The following is a 10,553-nucleotide window of genomic DNA, read 5'->3' as shown; positions in this document are numbered from 1 at the left end:
CTAGCTTGAGGCAAGTTGCCAGCTGATGAAGTTTTTGCTAGGCAAATCGTCCAGCGGCGCAAGTCCATGGTTATACATAAAGGCGAGTTACACAAGCGAAGTACTTGTGGGGTTTTCCAGCGCTGTGTTTTGCCGGAAGAAGGGTGAGATATTCTCAACGAGATACATGTAGGCGACTCTGGACATCACGTCGGATCACGATCTTTGGTGTCAAAATCTTTTCGCCATGGTTTCTACTAGTTGACGGCTCATGTTGATGCAGAGGATATAGTGCACCGATGTGATGGATGTCAGAAGTTTGGACGTCAAGTACATGTGTCGGCTCAGGACTTGAGCATGTTCCCAATTACATGGCCTTTCGCAATCTCGGGGCTTGATATGGTTGGCCCGTTTAAAATGACTTCCGACAAAAAGACCCATCTGTTGGTGGCGGTTGATAAATTTACCAAGTGGGTTGAAGCAGAGCCGATCAGCAATTGTGAGGCAGAGACGACAGTCAAGTTCCTCAAGAAGTTGATTTTCCGTTTTGGTTATCCCCACATCATCATTACTGATAATGGTACTAATTTGTCTAAGGGGCAATGAAGAAGTTTTGTCAGCGAGACCACATCCGGCTTGATGTATCCGCACTGGCTCATCACAGTCCAATGGTCAAGCTGAGCGGGCTAACCAGGAAATCTTGCATGGAATCAAGCCACGGCTCATGGTTCCCTTGCAGCGCACTCTGAGTTGTTGGGTCGAAGAGCTTCCTTCTATGCTTTGTATCATCAAAACAACACCAAATACATCTACTGGATACACTCATTTTTCCTCGTCTATGGAGGTAAGGCGGTTTTGCCAAGCGATATAAGGCATGATTCTCCCGGAGTCAACACGTACATGGAAGCCGGTAATGAGCAAGCACGTCAGGATTCTTTGGATGCTCTGGAGGAGGAGCGTGATTCAGCCGCAGCACGATCAGCTATCTACCTACAAGACCTGCGCCATTACCACAGTCGACGGGTTAAGAGCCGGGTCTTCCAAGAGGGTGACTTAGTGCTTCGATTGATTCAAGATCATACTGGCATGCACAAGCTCTCGCCTCTGTGGGAAGGACCTTTCATCGTCAGCAAAAACCTTCGCAATGACTCTTATTACTTGATTGATCTTTGCCCTGACAAGCCAACCTCGGAGGAAAGAACAACCCACCCGTGGAACATTGCTCATAAGTGAGCTTACTACACTTAGAGCCATTGGCTCCTTATCCATGTACATAGTTCAGTATTTGTGTACTCTTTATATCACATCAATAAAGCCAGCGCCCACAAAATTCGGGGTCTCTACCGTTTCAGCCTATATATTGAGAACGAGTCTTTATTCATTAAATAAGCCACCCAAGATGATGAGTCGCCGCCAAGGAGACCATTCAAACACGGACGCTATTAGTATCTGATGTTTGCTGTGTATCCCCGGCAACGGCGCCAGAAATACTTCTGCTACTGCAACAAAAGACCTTGCAATGGCGCCAGAAATAGGCACGTCGACGGGAGTATACTTGGCTTGATCCTTCTGTTGCGGCGTCGCCTTAAGGGACTTCCTAGGCAAGTATTCAAAGGATTTCCCCCGTGGCCTTGGAGCCTTGCGTAGGTGTTCCCTCGAAGCGGAAAGGGTGATGTAGCGTAGCGGTGGTAAGTACTTCCCTCAGTTTGAGAACCAAGGTATCAATCTAGTGGAGGAGTATCTCAAGATCCTGCACAAACACAAAAACTTGCTCCCAACTCTATGAAGGGGTTGTCAATCCCTTATAGATTGTTTGCCAAGTGAGAACTGAAAGCAACAAAGTAACAAAGCAAAGTAAAAGCGGAGGTGTAAACGATGGATGTGAATAGACCCGGGGGCCGTAGTGTTTACTAGTGGCTTCTCTCATGAAAGCAAGTAGACAGTGGGTGAACAAATTACTGTCGAGCAATTGATAGAGCCGCGCAAAGTCGTGACGATATCTATGCAATGATTATTTCTATAGGCATCACGTCCAAAACAAGTAGACCGATACTTTCTGCATCTACTACTATTACTCCACACGTCGACCGCTATCCAGCATGCATCTAGTGTATTAAGGCCATAAGAACAGAGTAACGCCTTAAGCAAGATGACATGATGTAGAGGGATAATCTCAAACCAATGATAAAAACCCCATCTTTTTACCCTTGATGGCAACTACTTGATGTGTGCCTTGCTGCACCTACTGTCACTGGGAAAGGTCACCACATGGTAGAACCCAAAACCAAGCACTTCTCCCATTGCAAGAATCATAGATCTAGTTGGCCAAACAAAACCCAAGACTCGGACAGACTTACAAGGATATCAAATCATGCATATAAGAAATCAGCAAAGACTCAAATATATATCATAGATAATCTGATCACAAACCCACAATTCATCGGATCTCGACAAACACACCGCCAAAGAAGATTATATCGGATAGATCTCCATGAAGATTATGGAGAACTTTGTATTGAAGATCCAAGAGAGACAAGAAGCCATCTAGCTACTAATTACGGACCCGTAGGTCTGAACTGAACTACTCACGAGTCATTGGAGGGGCGATGATGATGATGAAGAAGCCCTCCAACTCCAAAGTCCCCTCCGGCAGGGCGCCGGGAAGGGTCTCCAGATGAGATCTTGCTGAAACGGAAGCTTGCTGTGGCGGAAAAGTATTTTCGAGGATCCCCTGATTTTTTGCGGAATATTTGGGAATTTATAGGCCAAAGACCTAGGTCAGGGGGCGGCCAGGGAGGCCACAAGCCTGCCCACCGCCGCCTCCCCCTGGTGGCGGAGTGGGGGCTTGTGGGCTTTCTAGAGCCCACCTGGCTTGGCCCAAAAGCCCCGTGGTCTTTTTTCCGTTCGGAAAAAAATCATTTCGGGGTTTTTCTTCCGTTTGGACTCCGTTCCAAATTCAGATCTGAAAAGAGTGAAAAACACGGAAAAAACAGGAACTGGCACTTGGCACTGAATTAATAAGTTAGTCCCAAAAAAAGATATAAAAGGTACATAATACAACCAAAGAAGACAAGATAACAGCGTGAAACCATCAAAAATTATAGATACGTTTGAGACGTATCAAGCATCCCCAAGCTTAACTCCTGCTCGTCCTCGAGTAGGGAAGTGATAAGAATGAATTTTTGATGCTTTCATGCTACCTAGCATAGGTGTCCTTCGTAATTCCTCTTATGTGACGTGAATGTTCAGATCCATTAGATTCAAAACAATAGTTTGCTATTGACGCGGAAACAATAATAATTCAAGCAAACTAGCAAAGTAATCATGAACTTTCAAAATAACAAGGCCAAAAGAAAGTTATCCCTACAAAAGCATATAGTCTGGCAATGCTCTATCATCATTGCACAACGAATTTAAATCATGCACAACCCCGGTATTGGCCAAGTAATTGTTTCACACCTTTACTTTCTCAAACATTTTCAACCCTCACGCAATACATGAGCGTGAGCCATGGTTATAGCACTATAGATGGTGTGGAATGTAGTGGAGGTTGCAAGACAAAAAAAGAGAAGATAGTCACATTAACTACGCATGTCAATGAGCTGTGGAGATGCTCATCAATAGATATCAATGTGAATGAGTAGGGATTGCCATAGAAATGATGCACTAGAGCTACGAGTAAGTGAAAGCTCTTAAAGAAAACTAGTGGGTGTGCATCCAACTTGCTTGCTCACGAAGACCTAAGGTAGTTTTGAGGAAGCCTATCATTGGAATATACAAGCCAAGTTATATAATGAAAATTTCCCACTAGCTATATGGTGGTGATAAAACGAGAGACTCTCAATCATGAAGATCATGGTGCTTAATATGCACAAGTGTGGAAAAAGTGGTAGCATTGTCCCTTCTCTCTTTTTCTCTCATTTTTTGGTGGGCTTCTTTGGCCTCTGTTTTTTTAGTGGGCTTCTTTGGCCTATTTTATTTCCTCACATGGGACAATGCTCCATTAATTATGATCATCACACTTTCAACTCAAAATTTAGAGTAACGATGACTCTATATGGAATGCCTTCGGTAGTGTACCGTGGCAATGATCTAGCATGGCATAGACATCAATGGAAACATCGTGCTAGCTATCTTACAATCATGCAATGGCAATGTAGACGTGGTGGCACATGTCATGGTTGTAGTTGCATCGCAATATATCTCGGAATGACATTGAAAAAGCCATAGTAGGTAGGTATGGTGGCTATTTTGAGGGAGGCTAATGGTGGGTTTTGTGCACCGGCGAAAGTTGCACGGCACTAAGAATATAGTGATGGTGGTAGGTGAAAGTGCATCTAAACCATGGACTCAACATTAGTCATGAAGAACTCATATACTTGTTGCAAAAGTTTTATTAGTAATCGAAACAAAGCATTCAACGCATACTCCTAGGGGAAGGGTTGGTAGGTATAAACCATCGCGCGATCCCGACCGCCACACAAAGGATGACAATCAAAAGACTAATCATGCTCAGACTTCATCACATAGCGGTTCACCATACATGCATGCTACGGGAATCACTAACTTCAACACAAGTATTTCTGGATCCACAACACCTTACTAGCATAACTTCAATATTACCACAACCATATCTCAAAACTAATTGAGATGAATCAAACTTCTCTAACTATTCAATGCACATGAAGGTGGAAGTTTTCGTATCCCTTTGGATAACTACCTCTTTTGAGACTACTTTCAAATCATAGATCAACTACCAAGCCACGCACCGATGTGCTCTAAAAGATATAAGTGAAGCACACAGAGCAAAAGTATCTAGCTCAAAAGATATAAGTGAAGCACATGTGAGCTGAATTGTCTACCAAAAGATATAAGTGAAGCTCGACAAAATCACGGTGTGTGCATGTCTCTCTCTCTAGGTGTGCAGCAAGGATGATTGTGAAACAACAAAAATAAAAGACTCCTACGATACAAGACGCTCCAAGCAAAAACACATAACATGTGGTGAATAAAAATATAGCCCCAAGTAACGTTACCGATGGATTGAAGACGACAGAGGGGATGCCTTCCCGGGGCATCCCCAAGATTAGGCTTTTACGGCATCCTTGAATCTCTTGGGGTGCCTTGGGCATCCCCAATCTTGAGCTCTTGCCACTCTATATCTCTTTGTCCATAAGAACTTCATCCAAAACTTGAAAACTTCACAACACGGAACTTAAACAGAAACTCGTGATAACATTAGTACAAGAAAGCAAACCACCACTTCCTTAGGTACTGTAGCAAACTTAAATTCTACTTGTGCTGATGTTGGGTTACTATACTTTCAATCTTCCATGGCTAATACCCCCCGATACTATCCATAGTTTCATCAAAATAAGCAACCAACGCAACAAAAACAGAATCTGTTAACAGTAGACCAGTCTGTAGTAAGCTGTATATTTCGTATACTATGGTATTTGAAAAATTCTGAAAAATTAAGGAAGTCTGAAGAATTTACGTAGAAATCAGCAGCAAAAAGAATCAACTCAAAAGATCTTACAGAAAAAAAAATGAAAATCCTTTTCGTGAGCAGAAAGTTTTTGTCTTTTCCACCATGACCAAACGATCATCCCCAAGACTAATCATAACGGTTTTGCTTGGCACAAACGCAAAAGGAACACAAAAACACAATCATAACAGAATTATGAAAGTGTAGAAAGCACAAAATAGAAAGAAAAATGATAGATTCGTTGGGTTGCCTCCCAACAAGCGCTTTTGTTTAACGCCCTTAGCTAGGCGAAAGTGATGGAATCACGTATAGTCATCTTTGGTGCTCAAACCATAGGTAGACCTCATCATAGATTCATAAGGCAATCTTATTTTCTTTCTAGGAAAGTGCACCATTCCCTTCTTTAAAGGAAATTGAAATCTAATATTCCCTTCCTTCATATCGATGATAGCACCAAAAGTCTTTAGGAAAGGTCTACCAAGAATAATGGGACATGAAGGATTGCAATCTATGTCAAGTACAATGAAATCCACGGGTACATAGTTCTTATTTGCAACAATAAGAACATCATCGATCCTCCCCATGGGTTTCTTGACAGTAGAATCCGCAAGATGCAAATTAAGAGAACACTCTTCAATCTCATGAAAACCAAGAATATCACATAAAGACTTTGGAATCGCGGAAACACTAGCACCCAAATCACACAAAGCATTGCAGTCATAGTTTTTGATCTTGATTTTGATAGTAGGTTCCCACTCATCATGAAGTTTTCTAGGTATAGAGACTTCTAGTTCGAGATTCTCTTCAAGAGATTTCATCATAGCATCTACGATATGCGCGGTAAAGGCTTTGCTTTGGCTATAAGCATGTGGAGAGTTTGCAATGGATTGCATCAAAGAAATGCATTCAAACAAGGAGCAATTATCATAATTGAATTCCTTGAAATCCAAAGTGGGAGTTTCATTACTACCCAAAATTTTGACTTCTTCTACTCCACTCTCCACACCTTTATCATCAAGATAGGTGGACTCTGAATCATTGGGGCGTTTTTCAACCAAAGTGGATTCATATCCAGCCCCTCCATAAGTAGGTTTGACACGCGAAAACAAAGATTCAAGAGGAGACACAGGAAGCACTTTAAGATCTTCGTGATTTGCATCACTAGAACGCACCCTTTTAAACCATTCATGTCTAGCGCGAATTTGGGCAGTTCTTTCTTTGCTCTCATTCATGGAGATACGCATAGCTTTCAAAGTTTCATCCAAGTTGATCTTGGGAGGAGCACATCTAACTTTCAAAGCATCAATATCACAAGACATCCTATCAACGCTCTTAGCCAAATCGTCTATTTTGAGTAGTTTTTCCTCTATGGACGCATTGAAAATCTTTTGAGAGTTGATGAACTCTTTGATATTACTCTCTAGATTAGAGGGTAATTTGTTGTGATTTCCGTAAGTGTTGCCATAGGAACTGCCATGATTGTTAGAGGAGTTACTAGGAAAAGGCCTAGGAACATAGTTTCCTCTAAAAGCATTATTTTTGCCAAAATTGTTCGTACCAACAAAATTCACGTCCAAACTAGCATTGCTACTCTCAATCAAAGAAGATAGTGGCATGTCATTAGGATCTACGGTAGCATTTCTACTAGCAACCAAATTCATCAACTCGTCCATCTTAGCACTAAGCGAGTTAATATCTTCTATAGCGTGCACCTTTTTGCTAGCAGACGACCTTTCAGTGTGCCACTAAGAGTAGTTTGTCATGATATTGTCTAGGAGTTTTGTAGCGTCTCCTAACGTGATTTCCATGAACGTTCCACCTGAGGCGGAGTCCAAGATATTGCGAGAAGCGAAATTCAAGCCAGCGTAAAAGATTTGTATAATCATCCACAAACTCAAGCCATGAGCGGGACAATTTCTAATCATAAGCTTCATCCTCTCCCAAGATTGTGCAACGTGTTCATGATCAAGTTGCTTGAAATGCATGATATCGTTACGTAAGGAGATGATCTTAGCCGGCAAAAAATACTTGGATATGTAAGCATCTTTGCACTTATCCCAAGAATCGATACTATTTTTAGGCAAACAAGAAAACCAAGTTTTTGCGCGATCTCGCAACGAGAAAGGAAAAAGTTTCAACTTAATCACGTCAGTATCCACATCTCTTTTCTTTTCTATATCGCAAAGCTCAATGAAGGTATTGAGATGGGATGCGGTATCTTCACTAGGAAGGCCGGAGAATTGCTCTTTCATAACAAGATTAAGCAAAGCTGCGCTGATTTCATACGATTCCGCACTAGTGGCGGGAGCAATCGGAGTACTAATAAAATCCTTATTATTAGTGCTCGAGAAGTCGCAAAGTTTGGTGTTTTCAGACATGATGTCTTCAACAAACAAACAAGCACACAAGCAAGCAAGAAATCGACAAAGGCAAAAGAAAACGGTGAAGGTGAAAGGCAAATGAAAACGGCAAATGTGAAGTGGGGAAGAGGAAAACGAGAGGCAACTGGCAACAAAAGTAAATGCAAGAGATGAGTTTGTGAGACCTACTTGGATAGATCTTGATTTCTCCTCCCGGCAACGGCGCTAGAAATACTTCTGATGTTTGCTGTGTATCCCCGGCAACGGCGCCAGAAATACTTCTGCTACTACAACAAAAGACCTTCCAATGGCGCCAGAAATAGGCACATCGACGGGAGAATACTTGGCTTGATCCTTCTGCTGCGGCTACGCCTTATGGGACTTCCTAGGCAAGTATGCAAAGGATTTCCCCCGTGGCCTTGGAGCCTTGCGTTGGTGTTCCCTCGAAGCGGAAAGGGTGATGTAGCATAGCGGTGGTAAGTACTTCCCTCAGTTTGAGAACAAAGGTATCAATCCAGTGGAGGAGTATCTCAAGATCCTGCGCAAACACAAAAACTTGCTCCCAACGCTATGAAGGAGTTGTCAATCCCTTATAGATTGTTTGCCAAGTGAGAACTAAAAGCAACAAAGTAACAAAGCAAAGTAAAAGTGGAGGTGTAAACGATGGATGTGAATAGACCCGGGGGCCGTAGTGTTTACTAGTGGCTTCTCTCATGAAAGCAAGTAGACGGTGGGTGAACAAATTACTGTCGAGCAATTGATAGAACCGTGCAAAGTCGTGACGATATCTATGCAATGATTATTTCTATAGGCATCACGTCCGAAACAAGTAGAACGATACTTTCTGCATCTACTACTATTACTCCACACGTCAACCGCTATCCAGCATGCATCTAGTGTATTAAGTCCATAAGAACACAGTAACGCCTTAAGCAAGATGACATGATGTAGAGGGATAATCTCAAACCAATAATAAAAACCCCGTCTTTTTACCCTTGATAGCAACTACTTGATGTGTGCCTTGTTGCCCCTACTGTCAGTGGGAAAGGTCACCACATGGTAGAACCCAAAACCAAGCACTTCTCCCATTGCAAGAATCATAGATCTAGTTGGCCAAACAAAACCCAAGACTCGGCAAGACTTACAAGGATATCAAATCATGCATATAAGAAATCAGCAAATACTAAAATATATATCATAGATAATCTGATCACAAATCCACAATTCATCGGATCTCGACAAACACACCGCCAAAGAAGATTACATCGGATAGATCTCCATGAAGATCATGGAGAACTTTGTATTGAAGATCCAAGAGAGAGAAGAAGCCATCTAGCTACTAACTACGGACCCATAGGTCTGAAGTGAACTACTCACGAGTCATTGGAGGGGCGATGATGATGATGAAGAAGACCTCCAACTCCAAAGTCCCCTCCGGCAGGGCGCCGGGAAGGGTCTCGAGATGAGATCTCGCGGAAACGGAAGCTTGCGGCGGCGGAAAAGTATTTTCGAGGCTCCCCTGATTTTTTGCGAAATATTTGGGAATTTATAGGCCAAAGACCTAGGTCAGGGGGCGGCCAGGGAGGCCACGAGCCTGCCCACCGCCGCCTCCCCCTGGTGGCGGAGCGGGGGCTTGTGGGCTCCCTGGAGCCCACCTGGCTTGGCCCAAAAGCCCCCTGGTCTTCTTCCGTTCGGGAAAAAATCATTTCAGGATTTTTCTTCCGTTTGGACTCCGTTCCGAAATCAGATCTGAAAAGAGTCAAAAACATGGAAAAAACAGGAACTAGCACTTGGCACTGAATTAATAAGTTAGTCCCAAAAAAAGATATAAAAGGTACATAAAACAACCAAAGAAGACAAGATAACAGCGTGAAACCATCAAAATTATAGATACGTTTGAGACGTATCAGTATCAAAGAGAGCGAGTCGCCCTATTGTGATCATTCAAACATAGATGCTAGTAAGCCAAAGAGGATCAAGTGCCATGATGCACGGTTCAAACATAGGTGCCAATGTATGGTCATGAACGATAAAAGCTGCCTTACTTGGGGGGCTACTAGTCCCCAGGTTGTTTAGTAGTAATAGAATTGTCTTCTGCTATCCTATGCCCATTTTTCCTTGATCATAGGTCACTTGGGGGGCTTCTGACTCACTGAGTCCCCCCTTAATACCCTCTTGGCTAGCGAAAAATTAACGCATTACAATGGTTATACTAGACTGTATGTTTTGCAACTCGCCCATAAGCCCCGTGTACTCTTGGTGAGTCAATCCAATCTTGGACCCTAAACTTCCAAAGTTAAAACATTGAGGTGCTTGCGAGGGCCAGCATATGGAAAATAGACAAATCATGGGTTCATTGAACCTGCTTCACTGAAGCTTAACTTGAGCCAGATCCGCCAGTCTAAAATATAAAGTTTTTTGCAAATACCTCTTCGGGTACGACTAGAGCCTTGCAAGCCCGTCTACCCGCCGTGACTCACTGAGTCGGCTTATTTTTTCACCTTATATGGTGTTATACTTTCAGGCGGAGACCCAACAGTTGTGCTGGCTCATCCAAATTAGGTGATTCTAAAGTTTCTTTCCTTTCAAGGAGGGAAAGACAACACACTTCCTAACCAACGATAGCTCAAACAAGCGACTTATATTACAAGGTAACGCCACGAAAGTTTAGCATCCCTACTCATGCAAATATATAGCAGTTTAAGTATACTCAAAAGAAAGTTACA

The sequence above is a fragment of the Hordeum vulgare genome, chromosome 4H, assembly GCF_904849725.1.
Source record: "Hordeum vulgare subsp. vulgare chromosome 4H, MorexV3_pseudomolecules_assembly, whole genome shotgun sequence".
NCBI classification, from domain to species: Eukaryota; Viridiplantae; Streptophyta; class Magnoliopsida; order Poales; family Poaceae; genus Hordeum; species Hordeum vulgare.
Note: the sequence above shows the minus strand (reverse complement) of the source record.